The following is a 21381-nucleotide window of genomic DNA, read 5'->3' as shown; positions in this document are numbered from 1 at the left end:
GGGGGATGCTTCACAAATGTTGAAGTAGGTCTGCAGGTGTCTATCTTTCTTCCCCTCTCTATCTCCCTCTCCTCTCTCAATTTCTCTCTGCCCTATCTAATAAAAACTAGAAAAGAAAGAATAAAAAGGAAAAAAGCCGTTAGGAGTGGTGGATTCATAGTGTCAGTGCCAAGACCCAGTGATAACCCTGGTGGCAATAAAATGAATTAGTTAATGAATTAAAAATAAATAAATGAGCCAGGAGGTGGCGCACCTGTTTAAGTGCACACATTTCAGTGTGCATTGAACTGTGTTCAAGCCCCCACCTCCCAACTGTAGGGGGACGTTTCATGAGTGGTGAAGCAAGGCTGCAGGTGTCTCTCTGTCTCTACCTCTCTGTCACCCCCTCCCCTCTCAATTTCTCTGTCTCTATCCAATAATAAATAATTTTTTGCCTCCAGGGTTAATTCTGGGGATCAGCGTCTGCACCACGAATCCACTATTCCTAGAGGCTATTTTTTTCCTGTTTTGTTGCCCTTGTTTTTTATCGTTGTTGTGGTTATTATTGTTGTTGCTATTGATGTCATTGTTGTTGGATAGGGCAGAGAGAAATGGAGAGAGGAGGGGAAGACAGAGGGGGAGAGAAAGACAGACACCTGCAGACCTGCTTCACCGCTTGTGAAGTGACTCCCCTGCAGGTGGGGAGCCAGGGGCTAAAACCGGGATCCTTACTCGGGTCCTTGTACTTTGCGCCATGTGCGCTTAACCTGCTGCGCTATCACCGAGCCCAATAAATAAATTTTTTTAAAGATTTAAAAATAAATACATGGGGTGGGTTCATGTCAATTGCTTGCTGGTTACCTCAAAGTCTTTCCTCTGCCCCTTAAAAGTCACTGCCTTGACAGCGACAGATGGGGATGGGTGGGGTAGAGGGGTCCGCTGGTTCTCTGTACAGAACACTAGAGGTTTCGCCCACATTTTGAAATGTCAGGCTCCACCTGGGAAGATTTGCCAGCTTGGGAAAACACAGCCCAGCGACGTGCTTTGTGTGTCATGTTCCCTCCAGTGGCAGGATTTGAGTTCACAACCTCTGCTCAGAAGACAGTGCTTCTCTCTCTCTGATAGTCAGAAATCCCTCAGCCCAGCATCCTCCTGTCTGCAGACAAGACTGAGCAGAGTCCTCTCTGTAGGATTCACACAAGAGCTTTCCTCTCTGCTGGGTTTGTAAAGCAACTGGTCTGTGTTCACTGCAAGAGCAAATTACCTGCAAGAATATCTTCATGCCAGGTGCCCTGCCATCTTGTTCCCCTGACTTGGCTCCCTCAACACACATACAGCCAGGAGTCTCCATCCTAGAAGGGGAGCAGCAAAAATAATGCCTCCTTTTATGAGAGAGAGAGAGAGAGAGAGAGAGAGAGAGAGAGAGGAGACGACAGCTCCTACTTACACAATGCTGGGAATTGAACCGCAGGCCTCAGGCACACAAGACAAGCTCTCTGTCTGCTGAAGCCACCTCCAGGGCCCCTAGAACCATGCGTCAGGGGTTCCATTCTTTCCTTTGCCCCTGCTTCCTCCCCTTGGGAGTGGGGGCCTGGCTTCCAAAGACCACAGCTCTGAAGACCTCAAGATTTATTTCCAAACTCTGGCCTCTGCTTCCTCTAGCCCTGGGGCTGGAGGCAGAAATGGCTCTAGCCTGTCTGTGGGGGCTGCTGATCCAGAAGCTTCCACTGTATTCCACCTTGTTCTTGCCTTCCTAAACCCTCTCTTTAATGAGCTGCCCTCAGATGGCCCGGTTTGAGAGTTTCCTGCTGGGACTCCTTGCTTCCCCCACTTTTTATGACTCATGGCCTGATTGTTTTCCCGCCCAGCACTTCTGCCTTCATTTATTATTCATCTGCCTCCCTGAGGCCTTTCTCCTCCCTCCAGTGTGAGCTTGCAGAGGTCCAGGCCTTTACTGATCCCTCGCCAAACATGTCCCTTGCAGTCAGGGTGGGGTCTGTCTTCTGGCTTTGCTATCTGTGTATGTGTGTGTGTGTGTGTGTGTGTGTGTGTGTGTGTGTGTGTGTGTGTGTGTTTCCTAGTCCCTGAAACACAGGTCAGAGCAGAATGGGATGTGTTCCTCCCAAAGACTCCACAGAAACCCCCTTCCAGACTCTGTTTTGTAATGGGATAGAATTCTCCAAACAGAAATCACAATACTCCAAACCAAGCCAGGCGGCTGAGTATGAATTTTATTTAAGCCAACTCAGCTGAAGGTCCAGCCCAGGGAAGACTCACACAGGAGCCACCCAAGGACTGAATGCCTAAGCACGGCCACAAGCAACTTTTTATACTGTTTGCAGCAGGTGTCAGCATTGGTTACTTACAATATTTTGCAGTTTCCAGGACTTGGCTCGTTTACCTGAAATCTAATGACTAGGGGGCTTTGAGGCTTGCACGACATCTTGGTACAGAAACATCTTGTTTTTCCAGAAGCAAACATCTACCTTACTGAAAGCGGCGGGGGTTTAAAGAAGCGGAAAGTGAGCAATATTCCTACCCTAGGTCTGTACATTTTTAACCTTTCTATTGTCCTGGTGCCTGACCAACATCTGGGTTGGCCTCTGAACTATGCCAGCAATTCCTTGATTATACCTGTACCCATTTTTTATACTTATTTATTTATTTTACCTGTTGTTGCCCTTGTTTTTTTTAATCATTGTTGTGGTTATTACTGTTGTTGTTATTGATGTCCTCTTTGTTGGATAGGACAGAGAGAAATGTGTCGGGCATTAGACCAGCTCCCCCTGCTTCATGCTGCATTGCTGATAGTATGGCCTATTTACATAATCATTGTTTTGCCTGATCTAGCTTCTTTCAACCTCAAGACCCGCCCTGCCTGCAGGGTATATTAATCCCACCAGTTAAAACCATCGCAACAGTTGCTAGGGACGCTTCCACCTTCCCAGCATGCCTTTGGCCTCTGTCCACCCCCTTTCCTAGCCATTTCCGTTTCCGACTTGCCACTTCCGGTTTTATCCCATAAAGCCCACTTCTGTTCCTGGTTTCACTCTCTTTTCTCTCCCACGTCCCCACCTGGAGAAGGGCTGGCCTGCAGAGCGGGAGGCGGCCACTGTGGTTTGGCGCCATGTGGCTTAACCCACTGTGCTCACGCCCGACTCTAGAATAAAGAATAAAGAATTATATTACCATGCCACCACGAGTTCCTGGATCCTCTCTCCCATCCACAACGCTAGCCCAGCAGAAATGGAGAGAGGAGGGGAAGACAGAGAGGGGGAGAGAAAGACAGACACCTGCAGACCCGCTTCACCGCCTGTGAAGCGACTCCCCTGCAGGTGGAGAGCTGGGGACTCGAACCAGGATCCTTACTCGGGTCCTGTGCTTCATGCCACCCTCTGCACCACCGCCCGACTCCCTACCTGTACCCATTTTTAACCCTCACAGTTTCAGGGAGCGAGCAAAGCTGGGTTGCCTTGTGCTTCTCTCCCTGGCTGTGCTGCTGCCTCCCCAGGCTCACTCTGGACAGCTCTCACTGATGTAGAATTATGTTCTTGTCATCAGGGTCAAGGCCAAGTGCCTTTTACCCAGCAGGCTGTGTGCACTGGGCAGTGTGGTGGGATGGGAAGTGCAAGGTCCCCGATGCAGAGTACCTGCCAGTGGTGCTGTGTCTGGCTTAGCCCTTCGCCAGGAATCCCGCGACTGCTTTACAGACCAGTCAGCCCAGGCCTGCAGGAGGCGCTGTGGGCACCTCTGTTTAATGGGTGCCCCGTGGAGAGATGGGGAAGGCACCAGGGCACTGACCTCAAGGGGCCCTGGGAAACCGCAGCATTCACGAGTAGGGAGGGCAGCCTGGAACTTGAGAGTCCTGCTACAGGGGCCTGAGGCCTTGGCTCAAGTTCTGGCTTCCCCACTGGCTGTTCCTGAGGCTGCGCAGCTCACTGGACTGTCCTCACCTCCGTCTTTCCATCAGAAGGTGGGAGCTTCACAGGTGCTTCCTGGGGCCACCATGAGGGAGAAATAGGGTGAGAGGAGTTGTAATCAGGAGGTGAGTCCAGTAATAATCAGGAGGGACAGCAGGGGGCACCATTTCCTTAGTAAAGACACAACTCTTGGCTGCAGTGAAGCAATCAGAGGTCTGGGCTGAGAGGGACAGAAGCTGCTGAGGGCAGAGCAGAACCCCCCCAGCCCACCAGTCCCCCATGGCTGGCACTGGCCCATCTGCTTACAGCTTAAAAGCAACTGGAAGACAAGTGGAGGGGTGGTGGCTGGGATGGGGGAAGGGAACGCAGAGAAATGGGTCCCGGGCTGGGAAACAGCATAATGATTCTGCAAAAAGACTTTATGCCTGAGGCTCTGAGTTCCCAGGTTCAGTCCCCAGCCCCACAATAAGCCAGAGCTGAGCAGTGCTCTGGCTTTTCTCTCTCTCTCCCTCATTAAACATAAAATAAAAAAAATATCTTAAAGAGAGAGAGTGAGGGGGTCTGGCGGTAGCGCAGTGGGTTAAGTGCACGTGGCACAAAGCGCAAGAACCAGTGTAAGTGTTCGAGCCCCCGGCTCCCCACCTGCAGGGGAGTCACTTCACAGGTGGTGAAGCAGGTCTGCAGGTGTCTGTCTTTCTCTCCCCCTCTCTGTCTTCCCCTCCTCTCTCCATTTCTCTCTGTCCTATCCAACAATGATGACAACAATAATAACAATAAAAACTACAACAACAATAAAAAGCAACAAGGGCAACAAAAGGGAAAGTGAATAAGTATTACAAAAATAAAAGAAGAGGGGGGCGGAGAGAGAGAGAGAAAGAGTTGGATCCCTAGCTCCTCAAGGGACCTCCTGGCATTTGGACTTTGCTCACTTCCCAGATCTTCCTGGGGCTGGTGAGGACTCACCTCCTGACTGTAACTCCTCTCACTCACTCTGCTGATTCCCCTGTCCACACTGGGCACGTGTCCATGCAGCACAGAGGCCCTTAGCGTACGCTGCTCACTGTCTTTGGTGGGAATGGCTCAGAGTGACCAGGCTGAGTGTCACTCCTGTCTTTGGGGTGTAAGCCTCCTGGAGGAAGACCCAGAAAGTTCTCCCCTTCTTCCCCCTCTCCTCCTCCTCCTCCTCCTTCTCTATCTCTCTCTCCCTCTCTCTCCAGTGTCACTCGCTGAATCCCAGTTTTTGCACTGAAGATCCTTGCATCACTTATCTACTCTAGCTTTAATTTCACTGACAGCTTCTGCATACTGGTGTTGAATATACACCTTCATCTCTGAGTTCCCGACAACCCAGCCTGCCAATCAGATGGAGAAGCTTCCTAAGAGTGTGTGCTTTGTTTTTGCTTTATTCCTTGAAGGGACACACTCACTCTACAGGCAAATATAGTTCTGCTTGCTTTCTCTGGTGACAGGAATGCAGAGGGAGGAATACTGCTAAGCCGCCAAGCCCTACCAGTTCATCAGGAGCCTCTGAGAGAGCAGAGTTTTGCTTTCTCCCCCCCACCGTGGTGATTCACTGACACCTCCGGACAAAGCTCTTTCCCCTTCAAACTATTTCATTGCGTCCAGGAAGAATTCCTACAAGAAAGGCCGTGTGGCTGCTTGATTCTCTCCCCAGAAGTGACTGTCCATCATTTCATGTCATTTGTAACATAATTCTTAAAATCATATTTATTTATTTATTGGATAGAGATAGCCAGAAATCCAGAGAGAAGAAGGTAATAGAGAGAGAGAGACAGGGGGCCAGATGGTGGCACACCTGGTTGAGTGTACATGTTACAGTGCCTAAGGATCCGGGTCTGAGCCCCCTGGTCCCCACCTGCAGGGGGGGAAGCTTCACGAGTCGTGAAGCAGGGCTGCAGGTGCCTCTCAGTCTCTCTCCCTCCTCATCTTCCCCTTCCTCTCAATTTATAGCTATCTCTATCCAATAAATAAAGACAATTTAAAAAAACATTTTTAGAAAGAGAGGAAAAGAGGCAGAGAGACACCTGCAGCACTATGTCACCTGCAGCTGGGGATCAGGGGCTCGGACCTGGGTCCTCACGCACTGTAACCTGTGCACTCACTAGGTATGCTACCACCCAGCCCCTGTCTCCTGTCATTTGTAAATGCACAGGTTTGAGCAAAGCAAAACATTTTTTTCTTAACGTTTTGTAGTAATTATGTTTGCTGGAGCACCAACGGTTCCGCTTAGGGACAGATGAAACTTGTTTATGTTTTTCAATATTTCTGTGTGGTGCTGTGAGAGAGAATGAGATAGGAGGGAGGGAGACAGGACTATTCATCTGGCGTCTCTGGTGAGTCCAGGGCTTGAACCTGTGTTGGGAGCTTTATTTTATTTATTATTTTCTAATTATTTTCTTTATTTGTTGAATAGAGACATAGGAATTGAGAGGGTGGTAGGAGCTAGAGAGGGAGAGAGGGACACCTGCAGCCCTGCTTCACCACTCGGGAAGCTTCCCTCCGTGGGCGGGGCCCGGGGTCTTGAACCTGGGTCCTTGCGCATTGTAACATGAGTGCTCAACTAGGTGCGCCAGCCACCACTGGGTCCGGAACGTCTTCAAGTTGTCTTCCGAGTCCTGTGGCTGCTGCTTGGAGGCCCTTCATGGTTCTCTGTCCTGCATGACAAGCCAGCCCAGGCGTCTCAGGTGTGTTTTCTCATCTAGACCTAATGTCTTCCCTTTCTCCTGGGGATGCCTTCTTCTTAGTGGCCGTTGACATTTAGACACTGCAGCTTGTCAGGGTCACCTATAAAAACATAATCCGGGGAGTCGGGCGGTAGTGCAGCGGGTTAGACGCATGTGGTGACACAAATCGCAAGGACCGGCGTAAGGATCCCGGTTCGAGCCCCTGGCTCCCCACCTGCAGGGGAGTCGCTTCACAGGCCAGGCGGTGAAGCAGGTCTGCAGGTGTTTGTCTTTCCCTCTCCCCCTCTCTGTCTTCCCCTCTTCTCTCCATTTCTCTCTGTCCTATCCAACAACGACATCAATAACAACAGCAATAACTACAACAATAAAAAACAAGGGCAACAAAAAGAGAAAATAAATAAATAAATAAATGTAAAAAATATTTAAAAAACACCATAATTCTCAGGAGACTGGCTGAAGGCTCATTAGGTTGAGCGCACATGTTATCATGTGCAAGGACCCAGGTTCAAGCCCCCAGTCCCCACCTGCAGGGAGAAAGTCTTATAAATAGTGGAGCAGGGTACAGGTGTCTCTCCTTCTGCCTCTATCTCCCCCACCCTCTCTCTCTGTCTCTCACCATCTCTCAAATATAGATACCTACCACTAGAAACCCAATAAACATTCCTATCAAAGAACATCAAAGAAATTTTGCCCAGGTGAGATTCCATTTCACTTGACGTCCACATTCTGTTGTTACAATGTAATCTTCAGAGCCTGTGGTCCAGCCATAAGTGTGTTACAGCACAGCCCATGTTATCCCCATGTTATTTTAGCTGACAGCGTGTGCCAGGTAGGCATGCCCAAGGACTTCCCACGGAGGGATCACCCAAGGGAAATGCCACCTCACTCCACAGACAGGAAAACTGAGGCCAGACACAAGCAACCACTCACTCCTCTGTGAACAGATTTCCCCCCAAGCAATCTGAGTCACCTCCCAGGCTCTTTGCTCCACAGCGGAAGGGCTGTGTGAAGGAGCCCGGCAAGCCATGCGCTGCAGTGTTTGCTGCGGGCTGCGGAGTTCAGCGCTATCTGACTTTGCATTTGCACACCCCCTTGTAAAATCCTTTCCCTTTGACTTGGACGTGCCTGGCCTCTCTTCTAGAGAAGTGTTAAGAAGAGCGAAATCGGGGGTCGGGTGGTAGCGCAGCGGGTAAAGTGCACGTGGCTCAAAACGCAAGGACCGCTGTAAGGATCCCAGTTTGAGCCCCCAGCTCCCCACCTGCAGGGGAGTCGCTTCACAGGCGGTGAAGCAGATCTGCAGGTGTCTGTCTCTCTCCCCTTCTCTGTCTTCCCTTCCTTCTCTCAGTCTTCCCCCCTCCATTTCTCTCTGTCCTATCCAACAACGACGACATCAATAACAACGATAATAATAACCACAACAGCGGTAAAACAACCAGGGTAACAAAAGGAAAAAAATAGCCTCCAGGAGCAGTGGATTCGTGGTGCAGGCACCGAGCCCCAGCAATAACCCCGGAGGCAAAAAAAAAAAAAAAAAAGACTAGAGGAATCACATTCTAACTGGAAGTCAATCCCCTGCTTATTCTTGTCTTCTGTACAGAGGACTTGAAGCCAGGGTTCTTAGGGGGATCAATTGAAGGGATTTACTTGCTAGAGAGGGCTGCATGCTGTTTATCAGAATCTCATGGATTTTTCTTTCCTCTGTCGGAATTACCAGCTGCATAAGCAGAAGCTAGAGGCTTTTTCTCCTGCTATTCTGACACCAGAAGTGTACACACACACACACACACACACGCACACGCACACGCACACTCACACACACACATATCTCAGGTCCCCGGAGCTCTGGGCTGCAATCTGTGATTCTCTCTGTAGTTCCGGTTGACCTCAGAGTTCTGGCGTTGATTGACTTAACCAGCACACTGTGTCTCTGCCCAGAGCACTTTACAAGAGCCTGTCCTCCGCTGAGGCCGAGGCTCTCACTTGCCTGATTTTGCAGATGGAGAACTGCTGGCTCAGAGAGCTCAGTTCACCCGCCCAGTCGCTGGTGGTGGGGATGTCTAGCCACTCCATTGTGACGCTCCTCTCCAGGCCCTGACTCAGTCACAAGCCATTAGGCATGGCTTCTGTTGCTTCTTGGCTGAGGAACTGGGGGGAGGGGTACCCACAGTGCCCCCTGTGCCCCGGTTTCTGTAAGTTTTGAAGGAGCACCTGCTTTCTGAGGGTGTCTGGGATGAACTGATCCATCCGCGCGGCTCTGTCGAGAAAGCACACCTGCTATAGAGCTCACAGTAGACCAAGTGGGGGACGCCAGGGACAGGGGTGGGGGGGCTAGCCCTTTCAGGAGCACACGGGGCCCAGAGGGGAGTGTGGAGAGGGCACAGCTTGCATGTCAGGAAGCCCTAGTGTCTTAGCAGCAGGACACAGTTCCGTGTTCAGGTTTTGCTGCTGTTGTTTTGACTTAGTAACTGGGTGCTGACAAGTCTGCCTGCAGGCCAGGAGGACTCGCGGAGATGGGGCTAACAGCAGGTATGCCTGCCTTCCGCACAAGGCAAGTTCAAGACAGGAGCCCTCAGCCCCGCTGGGTCTCTGTGAGGACTCTTCCATGCTGGGGCAGTCTCTGGCTGTCTGTGTTCCTATCCCAGGGGCGGAGTGCTCACTGGCCTAACCTCCCTCACTTCCTAACCAGGCAGTTGCCTTGGGGGTTACTGCTTCAATGTATGTACCGGGGTGGGGAGTGGCACTGTTTAGTCGATGGTCCTCTCTTTATCACTGTTGTTTATTATTCCAGCAACCGGGGATGTCATGTATTTGCGTTTGTCTGCTTTTGGGACTTTTATTTCCCAGATTTTAGAAGTGATAGTGAAACCACATGTGTTCTTGTATCTAAATATTTGTTTCTTTCTGATTTAGTGACTTGAGCCGATTAGTTCTCAGGCATGTTGCTATCACACTGAGCATATTTGTTTTAGAGACAGAGAAGACACAGAAGGAGAGAGAGAGATGAGACACAGAACAGGAGTTTCCTTCAGTGCAGTGGGGGCCGGGCTCAACCTGAGTCTCACACATGGCACAACAGCCCACTAGCCAAGTGAGCTATCTGGCTGGCCCTCCTGAAACACATCGCCAGCTGCCCCGCCTCCCCAGAATCTCCATGCCAAGAGCAACCAAGCAAACTCTTTATCTTCAGTGATTCATTTTTGCAAGATTCTCTGCTGCTTTTATTCCAGGTTGTGATGGTCAGCAAGATGGGAATACTTTTCCATTTCCCCCTCTCTCCCTTCCTGTGTGTGTGTCTCATAAAAAATGAGTGAGTGGATCTTTAACACACACACACACACAGACACACATAGAGACACACACACAGACACACACACACACAGACACACACCACACAGACACACACACACACAGACACACACACACACACACACACACACACACTGACATACACAGACAGACAGACACACACAGACACACACGCAGACACACACACTGACATACACAGACAGACACAGACACACACACACACACTGACACACACACACCACACACACACTGACACACACACACAGACACACACAGACACACACACACAGACACACACACTGACATACACAGACAGACACAGACACACACACACACTGACACACACACACAGACACACATACACAGACACACACAGACACACACAGACACACACACAGACACACACACACACTGACACACACACAGACACACACACAGACATACACACACACACTGACACACACAGACACACACACAGACACACACATCACACACACACACTGACACACACACACTGACACACACAGACACACACATCACACACTCACACTGACACACACACTGACACACACAGACACACACACAGAGACACACAGACACACAAACACACACACTCATTCACTGGGGCAGCTAACATATCTGGAGCTGCTGTCCCAGGACAAGCCGCTCTCATCCCTTCCTGAGCTCAGTTTTTGCATCTGCTGATGAGGCTGGCAGAGAAGTCTGCCAAGGCTGCAGTGAAGTTCCCTGCTACCCTCAGGTGCCGAGCTCGGAGCCCAGAACCTAGTAAATGACCCATGCGCTTAATCACCAGAATGAATATTCGAGCTATAACTAGAAATGTCTCCGTCATTGAGGCAGTATAATTAATCCCCACTCTGCCCGTCCCTGCTGTGCGACCTTGAGAACGTGGCTTTGCCTCTCAGAGTCCATGGCCTGCTCTGCAGAAAGGAAGGGCTTGGGGTCTTTTGCTCCTGGGGGCTGAAGGAGCACCCCCTCTGGAGGCTGGTGTAGAGGGGACCCCAGTGGCGGCCCGTCCCTTCCTCTCCCCAAGGGAGAGGCTCCTGTCAGCAAGGACATGGCAGTCTCTGTCTCCCCCCAGGCCACAGGGGCTGCCCTGTGAGAAGTGCCACCCCACAGATGACCCTGGCTTCAAGGAGAAGCTGGTGCCCCCCCCCCCCTGCCAGCCCCAGCTGTATTTTGGAATAATCTCCTCTCTGTTGGTCCAACAAACCGCCGTGTGGGTGTGGTGGGTATGGAGGGGACGAGGGTGGAGGTGCTCTTGGGAGGACCGTGATTCATCCTTGATGGAAACAGGAGTGCTGGGGACCCAGTGACCTTTGTGTTGTCGTGGAAACTCTGCCCTCTCTCCCTGAAGGAGGTCAGTTCCTTCCCAACTCGGTGTCCCCCTCCTCCAGGAAGTTCGCTCTGACTTCTGATGATGGTCAGGGGAAAGGAAACAGATCCTCTGCCCTGGCTTTGGGAATGTCATGCTTTGTATTTTTTCTTTTTCTTATTTGGAGGCTTTTAATTCCCAGAGTTGAAAAAGAATAGTAAGTTACACATTTTCTTGTGTCGAAGATCTTTGGGCCAGTTCTCAGAAGTGCTGGCATCACAGGAGCGTCATTTCTTTAGAGACACAGAAGGCAGGAGGGCAGAAAGAAGTGGGGAGGAGGAAGGAGAGAGAGAGGGAGACTGGGGCCCACAGCACAGAAGCCCTGACTTCAGGAAGGCACAGTGGGCACTCAGGAGGGTGAGTGATGTGTTGAGAGACCGAGTTGGGAGGGGGTCAAGGCCAGGCCCAGAGGACAGCTGCCTTCTGGGTGAAAGGAGGCCATGCCACTGGTCTCTCAGGCCTCTGCTTTCAGAAGGCCACCTGCCCCTGGCCCCAGGGGACTGCAAGCAAAATAAATAGGAACCCACGGAGAAGAAAGGGGGGTAGTCTCGGGTTTGGCTGTAGCTCCCCGGCTCACCCCAAGGGGACTTCTGGGAGAGACCAGCTCCTGCTCTTCCACCTTGCCTGGCACATGGCAGAGGATTTGGTAGCTGTGCTCGGGTTCAAGTCCCAGGCCTGCCGCATCCCAGCTGTGTGAGGTGGGCAGCTACCTTTCCTCTCCTGGGAACCTTTGGCAATGAACAGGAGCATGGCTTCTGGGCCCCTCTAGGGACAGTGGGGCCCACCTGTGTCAGGGCCCCAGGACAGGGCCATGGTGGGGGGTGAGCAGCTGAGGTGGAGCTGGGGACAGGTGGCGGGCGGACCTGAATTAATGCTTCCCCCTCTCCTCCTCCTCCTCCTCCTCCTTCTCTCTCTCTCTCTCTCTCTCTCTCTCTCTCTCTTTATCTGGTAGGGAACGAGACAGAGAGAGATAGAAAGAGGAAAAACACTAAAGCACTGCTCTACCACCCCGGGAGGAGTTTCCCTTGTGCCATCACGGTGCTCACACGTGCTGCTGGGGTACAAACTCAGGGCCTCCAATGTGGGAAGGTTGTAATGACTCTACTGAATGAGCTGTCTCCTGACCCTCAAGTGTGAGAAAAGAAATCTAATAATGTCATAAAGATGGGGCTGAGGAGGCAGAATCATGGTTCTGCAAAAGAATTTCAAGCCTGAGGTCCCAAATTCAGTCCCCAGCACCGTCTTCAGCCAGAGCTGAGTAGGGCTCTGGTCTCTCTCTTTCTCACAAAAAAATAAATAATATATAATAAATATGAACAAACATACAGAGTAAAGAAGAAATACACATACTATGCTATATACTTATATATAAATACGGAGAGAGAAGAGGGAGAGAGGGAGATAAGAAGAGAGAGCGAGGGAGTCGGGCGGTGGCGCAGCGGCTTAAGCGCAGGTGGCGCAAAGCACAAGGACCGGCAGAAGGATTTCGGTTTGAGCCCCCGGCTCCCCACCTGCAGGGGAGTCGCTTCCCGGGCGGTGAAGCAGGTCTGCAGGTGTCTGTCTTTCTCTCCCCCTCTCTGTCTTCCCCTCCTCTCTCCATGTCTCTCTGTCCTATCCAACAACGACGACATCAATAACAATAATAACTATGACAATAAAACAACAAGGGCTACATAAAAGGAATGAATAAATATTTAAAAATTTAGAAAAAGAGAGAGGGAGAGGGAGAGGAGGAGTGAGAATTCTTCATCACAGGGGCTTCCCCACTCCACATTCTTAGCTGCAGAGAGCCAGAGAGAGAGAGAGGGAAAGACACCACAGGGTGGGAGGGTGGGAGCCCTCCCCCCATGCTGTAGACACTTCCCACCGGTGCTGTAGTGATCTCACGTGGTGGGTGCCCTTGACCTATGAGCACCCGTGTCCTCCACACTGCCTCTCCTACATCTCCTGCTAAACTGTCCGAAGGCCAAGCCAGCATCTCCTGCCACCCCCTGCCCTCCCCTCCAGCCCCCATCAGACAAAGGCTGCTTCCCAGGCCTCCCTCCAGAGAGACTCCATGGCTGGCTCTGTCTGTGGACTGAGATGTGGCTGGGTCTCTGACAGATGCCCTGTGACTGCCCAGAGCCCCAGGCTGGGCCTGTTTGCAAGGACATGGGCCCACAGGCAGCGGCTGATAGCCTGGGTCCCAACATCATCAGCGCCGTGTATTTTGCTGAGAAACATGTCCTGTTAGTTGTTGAAACTCCTTCTGCATTCCCTGAAACAAAACGGCACCCCGGAGTATTTTCTTTTGGGGGGCTGTCAATAAAAGTCTTTTGTGTTGACAATGATAATATTATATTCTCCGATCCATTTGCATTTCCCTTCTCTGTGGAGCCTATGGCTCGGTATAAAGCTCCAGGTTGGGGCGCACAGGGCTTCACTCCCGCACGAAAGGTGTGTTTTTCTCTCAGGGGGACCCTGGGGGCAGCATGGTGACAAGATGGCATCTGAGGAGCTTCCAGGAGGGGTTTGTGGAGGAAGAGGTAAAGAGCCTAGAACAATTTGCCTCTTTGCTTCGGACCCCGAGCCAGGGTGCTAGTGGATTGATGTCACAGGGGGGTCTGTTGTGAGCCCACGCTTGGCTCCAAGTGGCCCCGGGACGGGAAGGAGACCAGAGAAGCATCCAGAGGCTTGTGGAACACTCCAGGCCTCATGGCCCTTCTGCAGGCCTTTCTCCAAAGCACATTCTCCCAGCAGCCCCCAGCTGCAGCCTGGAGATCTGCTGAGTCTGCACAGAGATCCTCTGATTATCTGTTGAAACGACCCTGCCAGGTAGGTACTGCTGGGACCCTGCCGTGTTATACCTGGAGAAACTGAAGCCAGAGAGCCAGAGTAGGGACCTGAACTCTGGGCTTCTGGCTCTAGGGCCTCAAGGCAGGTCTAAATCTGGCCTGCAAGTTTGCCTTGGGGAATCATCCACTTGGTGTCCTCTCAGACCCTGCTCGGCTAGGAGTAAAAACAGAGAGAGGGCAGGCTTTGAACAGGAAAGTTTGTGTGCTAGGTATCTGACATGTTCAGAGTATCTTTCTAGTTCAGTCAAGTCTGCCTTCTTGTATTTTTTGTCCCCCCCCCCCACTCCAGTCCCCAAGGTGGAGGGCTTGGGCATATTTTGATCTATAGCAGAGAACCAGGTTGTCACATTACTTGAATTCTTCAGAACGGAGCAGTGTCCTTGGAGCAGCTAAAGACTGAGCTGCTAAGGAAACCCTGGAACCCAGTGCAAACCAGCTCAGAACCGAGTCCCCAGAGTGTGGACATGTGAGAGCGGATGTGAGCTTCCACTTGGACAGGGACTTCAACCCCATGATGACAGGACGAGCATCTTCTTGCTTCAGCTCTATTCGGAGGAGCACCCCAGACGTGAGGACCTGGGCTCACTAGACACCTAGTAGGCTTTACAGTCCGTTTTCTAAACACTCAGCTTTGAATGGAAGTGTCCTGTGGCTTGGATGATGAGAGGCGCCCAAAACTCTTTTAATCAGATTTCAGGTCCATTTGCTCCCCCCCCCCCAGAGTCTCAGGAAGATTTGCTCACTCCGAAGGGGCAGACAGAAGGGGATTCATGATTCATAAGTGGTTTTCTCTTTCTTCAGCTTGGCCTGGGATTCATTCATTTTCAAATTGAGCTTTTAAGTCTGGCATTCGTGAGAGAAATCACCGCTTTCATGTTCAAGGTAATTGAATCTCATTTTTCCCTTTTTCATTTCCCTCTAGAAAACATTGAGAGCTTTTTAATTTTTTTTTTTTTAACTTAGCTTCCCAGTGGGCGATTTGTAGGCAACAGACCTCAGAATCATCAGAGAGACTGGCCAGACCCTGTCCACCGCAAGTGGGCCGACCCCTCCAGCCAGCCCAGGACGTTGATGTCACTCTGTTTTCATTGGAAACACACCAGGAATGTCCAGCCCTGTGTCTGAGCCAGGGCTGGGGTGGGGGGAGCAGCGGTAGAATTCTGTCGAGAATCTCCTCAAACGTGGAGCCTCTGAGGGGCAGAGCCCCTGAGCCAGCCTTGGAGGCAGGTCCCAGACCAGCTCAGCACCAGGTCCCCATCCAGAGCAGGGCAAAGGAGAGTCGATGCCTAGCTGCCACTTGAAGCACACAGTGACACCATGGCTATCTTTCCAACTTGCTCTTAATCCTGCAGATTTCATCAAGGACAAAGTCCCTCCAGGCCTTGAGCTCTTAATGGATCTCTGTGGTTTAAAACAAAGGGAGTGTGGGTGGGTGGGATAGCTCACTTGGGGAGTGGGCTGAGCTCAGCCCCTACCACGTGGGAGGCAGCTTCAGCCCCGTGGTCTGTGTCCCTCTCTCTGTCTCTCTGTCTGTCCCTAAGAGGTATTTTAAAAGGGAAGAACAGCGGTGAACCTTGAACTTTAGAAGCTTCCTGTGTCCTTTGTAGTAATCCTGATGTTTTATTTTTAGGGTGACTTTTGACTGCTGGCAGTGGAGAGGAGCAGTGAGATCGCTCACCTGGGAGGGCGCCTGCCCTAAGACCTGTGGACACCCGGGTCTGAGCCTCTGGGTCGACATGGTGGCACTGCAGCACTGGGGGGAGGTTCTCCCTCCGGTCTCTGTTTCCTCTCTGTATCTGAGAAAGTCTGCCTGCTGTGGTGAAACTGTATGCAGGAGACCCTGATGAAACCCACAAAAGGCTTGATGGTGTCTGTTGTTTAGGCCTTCGGGGTCCGTGCTGGGGCTCAGTGCCGGCTCTAGGAATCCACCACTCCCGGCAGCCATTTTTTTCTATATGTATTTATTTCTTTTGGATAGAGACAGAGAAATTGAGAGGGGAGGAGGAAACTAAGAGGGAGAGAGAGACAAAGAGACACCTGCAGCCTTGCTTCACCACTCCTGAAGCTTTCCCCCTGCAGGTGGGGACTGGGGGCTTGAACTTGGGTCCTTACGTCCTGTAGTGTGTGTTCAACCAGATGCACCACCATCTGCTCCCCCTCCTTGTTCCTTTCTTTTATTAGATGGGATAGAAATTGAGAAGCGGGGCAGAAGATAAAGAAGGAGAGAGACACCTGTAATCCTGCTTCACCAACCATGAAGCTTTCCCCCTGCAGGTAGGGACTGGTCCTCATGAACTCGGGTCCTCATGCATGGCAACGTGTGCGCTCCACCTGGTGTGCCGCCACGCAGCCCCTGAAGATGTCTTTTTGCCATCAAGTAAAAACATCTGTATGTCTGGAGATGTCCTGGCAAATATAACCCCCCCCAAATCTGTGCCATGCTGGTTAAGCCAGGGAGTTGAAGGAGGCTGGTTGGGCCCAGACTCTCTCTGGGAATTAATTTGCCATTTGAGGGAAGGCTGAGTTCTAACGGAGGAGGCCCTCTCCCGCACGCTGGGCTCCTCTTGTCGTTTTCGCCAGGAACAACACCTCTGTCCCTGCATCTGACTTCTCCCCTCTGTGGAGCAACTGTGTCACATCCCAAGCCCAGCGGGGGCTCCTATGGCACCCCCCGAACCCTGCTCCCTGGGCTGAGTCTGGGAAAGAGATCACCCCAGAATTCTCCCATGGTGGGGTTGGTGCGGGGTGGGGCAGGGTCAGCAAGTCACGCAGCCTTCAGACCTGAAGATGCAGCTCACTTAGGCCATGGCCACGTTGGTTCAGCAGCTTGAAGGTCAAAGTCTGAGCTACCCCATCGCGAGCTGCGAGTCTTTGGCGATGGGAGGCAGGTTGCCGAAGGAGCTTAATTAAAATGCACTCTTAATTAGGACCATTACTTATCAACTCTACGTAATGGCGCCGTGTAATCATAACCAAGCCCCAGAAATGATATTAGGAGGCACAGACTGGAGAAAACCCACCACAGAGGGGCCAGGAGCTGGTGAGAACAGGCCCGGGGCTTCCTCCAGCTACACAGCTATGCAGACGTGAAGGACCAGGGAGTGTCTTGCTGAGAAACATGGAGGCCACCAGCATCGTGCACTAACCAGGCCCTGGTAGCTGTGTGTGTGTGTGTGTGTGTGTGTGTGGGGGGGGGGGTGATGCCAGGCCCAGAGAGGGCGGGGCAGCTTTAGCTGACAGGGGAGGAGGAACAGCTAGGCCGAGACCCTAACCTGCGTGTCACAAGGTAAGTGTGAGCTGCAGACTCTGCTTCTCCCGCCTTGAAATCAGGCACCGGGGTGGCTGTGCTCCCCAGAGGTGTATGGAATGACTGTCTTCGGACTCATCTGTGGGTGCCAGTGTTAACAAGTCAGCCATCTTTTGCAAGCGGACCAAGCAAACGGGGCGTGACCTGACCTGGTACTTGTGCAGGACTTGGAGGCTGTGAGCTGGCCCAGGACAGGCCTTCTTGGGTTCTGAGCTATACACCGGGAGTGCTCTACACCCTGGGGGTGGGCTCCAGCCTGCAGCCTCTGTCATGAACTGGGTGGGAGGGCTGGGAGCTCAGATGGAAGGACTGTGCACAGCCAAGGGCCTGCTGCTCTGGAGAGGAGGGTGGGGCAGGGAGGTTTTCAGGTCACCAGGGACTCCGCTGGGCAAAGCTTAGAGCAGCTCCCAGAAGCCTCTGGGACACAGGCATCACTCCTGGTATCTTCCTTCTCCTTCTTTTTGAGTGATTTAATATTGATTTACAAAATTATAAGATAACAGGTGTAATTCCACACCTTTCCCACCACCAGGGTTCTGTGTCCCCATTCCTTCCACTGGAAGCTACAGTAGTTCTCCCAAGGTCACAGATATGGGTTCATTATTCTTTCCTTTTATTTATTTATTTATTATTGGATAGAGACAGAATCTGAGAGGGGGAGAAGGAGATCGAGAGGGAGAGAGACAGAGAGACACCTGCAGCCCTGCTTCACCACTAGCGAAGCTTTTCCCCTGCAGGTGGGGACCGGGATCTTGAACCTGGGTCCTTGTGCACTGTAATGTGAGCACTTACCCAGGTGCGCTACCACCTGTCCCCTTGACAGTTGTTTCTATATCTGTATATGTATTTGCCCGTATTTCCATGGTCCTGCCTTCTTTTCCTAAGTCACACCTACACCTACTACCACTTCTGACTGTCCTGACCTATTACTACTTTCTCCTGGTCCTGCTGGAATTGGAGTTCAGAGCCTTCTGGGCATCTTCCCCTAACATTTCTCCCTCTCTGGAGCTATGGACCAAAATTCTTCATGGGGAGCAGAAGGTAGGAGTCCTGGCTTCTGTAATTGCTTCTGTGCTGGATCTGGGTGTTGGCAGGTGGATCCACACCCCCAGTCTGCTTCTGTCTTCTCCTAGTCACCCCTGGAATTCTCTGAATATCCTCCCCCATAAACTCAAGCTCCTTGGAGGCCCAGAGATCACCCCCAAAGGGAGCGGATGCCACATGGTGGTGGGCGGTGGGGAGCACTCAAACACAGATTGCGAAGGGCCGACATAAAGGCCGGGCCTGCACACAGGGTGTCCCCACACAGAGGCTCAGGAGCAGGCCCAGTGCCTCCCTGGCTGTGACCTTCCTGTCCTTCATCTGAGAAGCTGGCCTCTATTTACAATAAATAGACCAGTACCGTTGCTGGGTCCTGTATTTTGGGGAAACGGAGCTGTGGGCCCCGCAGCCAGTCTGAGCAGGCGGTGGGCAGCCCCGTGGCCCCACCCATCCCCGCAGAGTTTAGCAAACACCTTATCTCTTTGAAGCACATGAGCAGAGCACGGAGTGGGTGACTCAGAGCACCCCATCCTCTGCCACGTGACAGCGGGGCGTAGCGTGACCAGCCCATGACCAAAGCGGACACCCCTTGGCCACCTGGCTGCCCTGTCCTCTTCTCCTGCTCCTCTCCTGGGGGTGGGGTGGGGTTGGGGCCCCATATCATGTCCCTCTCAGGTTCCACCGGCCTTCCCATTGGCCTCTCTGCCTCCATGTTTCCAGACACACTCACAGAGTCCTTGAGAGACGCACAAGCCTCGTTTGCACAGGAGGAAGCTGAAGCCCAGAGGAGGAAGGTGTCTTGCTTAAAGTTACAGAGCCGGGTGGGGTCTGGGCTGGAGGCCCAGAATCCTACCTGCTCAAGTTCCTTCTTAAGAGCTTGTGATTCAGTGGTTCCTGAAAGTGGCTGACTGGCTGGCGGGGCAGATGCCTAGGTACAGGCACAAATGGACGGATGCAGTTAGGGCGATAGAGGAATTGTTGGATGCATGAATGCATGAGTGAGTGCATGGAAGGTTGGATGGATGAAGGAGTGGACGAATAGGTGGATAGGCTCAGTAAATGGATGGATGGAAAGAAGGAGCTGGAAAAGGAGGGCCTGGTGGTGGTGCACCTGGTTAAGCACATATGGTTCGAACTCCCACTCCCCACCTGCAGCAAGCACACTTCACAAGCAGTGAAGCAGGGCTGAAGGTGTCTATCTATCTTTATCGTCCCATCTTTCTCAATCTATCCCTATCCTGTCAAATAAACAAAAATAGAAATAAAAAAATAGGGAAAAAATGGCCACCAGGAACAGTGGATTTGTAGTGCGGGCACCAAGCCCCAGCAATAACCTTGGTGGGGGAAAAAAAAAGCAGGGGGGGGAGGGATATCTGGGCAAGTGGAAATATAGAATATAGATGTGTAGAGAGATGGACTGAATTGCTAACATACACTCAAATAGGATCATAATTTCCTTTGGAAATGCATTCTGGGAATCTGAGAGAGGACTCCACATTTTTCATCTTTTCTGTATCGTTGCGCTCTTTTTCACGTGCACATCCTAGTATTAAGAGTCTTCTCACTGGGGAGACAGCATACTGGTTCTGCAAAAAGCCCTTCTTGTCTGAGGCTCCAAAGTCCGAGGTTCAGTCCCCATTACTACCATCAGTCAGAGCTGAGCAGGGCTCTGGAACACAACAACAGCAAAAGGGCTGGGGAGACAACACAGTGACTCTGCAAAGAGACTTTCCTGTGTGTGGCTCTGAGGTCACAGGTTCCATCCCCAAATACCACCACCAGTCAGAACTGAGCAGCGTCCTGGTAAACAAAAATAAAAATGAAAACAAAAACCTCCTTCTGCACTTTTTGACTCCTGTGCCTCCATATCCATCCACAGGGATGAGCTAGAAAAATCACACAAATCCTTTTTGCTGGAGACCAGCTCCTTCTGACACATCAAACCCACAGGCTTCCTCCGCTGTGCCAGCAGCCCAGGCTGTGCCCAGAGAACTGCAGGAAGGGGGTGGGGTCCAGACCTGAGCCCACTGGGCTGAGAGTGACTTTTGCTCTCAGCCATCAGCCTGTGACCCAGAAGCAAGGATACACTTAGTGTCTACCCCACAGGCACCTGCAGAAGTGACTGGCTAAAGGTTACCACATGCCAACAGCTTGGAGCTGGGCAAGGAGTGCCCATCCAGGCAGACGTGGGGGCCCCGTTGTCACTGAGGGTATGTAGCAGCCCCCACTCCCCCTGTCAGCACCAGGCTGGGAGGACAGACCCAGCGCCTCTCTCTCCCAGCTTGCTGTCTGTCACCTGCACCTGTCATCCACTGCAGAGAACTCAGGCTTCCTGTCCCAGAGGGTAGGAGCGACCAGAGAAACCCATCCATGTATTCACTCTCTCTTGGTTGTGGTCTTTTAAGCAACTTGTAGTAGATTCCAGGCCCCTCCCCATCTCCAATGTGCTTCTTCTGGGTCATAAAAATGAACACGATGAAAACTATTCTCTGAGATAAAGAATAATGGCTGATGCAGATGCCGGGGACCGGGAGGGAGCATGTGGAGAACAGGGTCACCACCACCATCATCGTCGTCCTCGTTATTCCTTTTTTTCCCCAGAGCCCTGCTCGGTTCTGGCTGATGGTGGTGCTGGGGATTGAACCTGGAACCTCAGAGCCTCAGGCAGGAGAGTCTGTTTGCAGAACCACTGTGCTGTCCCCCTCCCATCCCCTGATCGTCATTATTTATTGTCTTCAGGATGTTCTGAATTTGGTGTATGCTTTTCTAAAAGGACACTCATATTTAAGATGACATGGTTTAATGTCAGCTGAGGCAAAAACATGCCATTATTTCTAATCAAGTTCAGTAGACAAGTAGAAAGTTTGTCATCAGGATAATTTGAATATTTATG

At 51.7% G+C, this 21381-nt stretch overlaps 1 long non-coding RNA gene across 1 annotated transcript; it reads right to left on the bottom strand.

Moving 5' to 3' along the window:
* Nucleotides 1-15768: 15768 nt before the first annotated feature.
* On the bottom strand, nucleotides 15769-16610 carry LOC132540329 (uncharacterized). Its single transcript, XR_009551481.1, has 3 exons — nucleotides 16472-16610; nucleotides 15895-16038; nucleotides 15769-15864 (listed from the first exon to the last, which is right to left on the bottom strand). It is a non-coding gene; the product is annotated as an uncharacterized LOC132540329 (long non-coding RNA).
* Nucleotides 16611-21381: the final 4771 nt, after the last annotated feature.

Source organism: Erinaceus europaeus, chromosome 9 (genome assembly GCF_950295315.1).
Source record: "Erinaceus europaeus chromosome 9, mEriEur2.1, whole genome shotgun sequence".
NCBI lineage: Eukaryota > Metazoa > Chordata > Mammalia > Eulipotyphla > Erinaceidae > Erinaceus > Erinaceus europaeus.
This window is presented reverse-complemented; position numbering and strand designations above follow the sequence as displayed.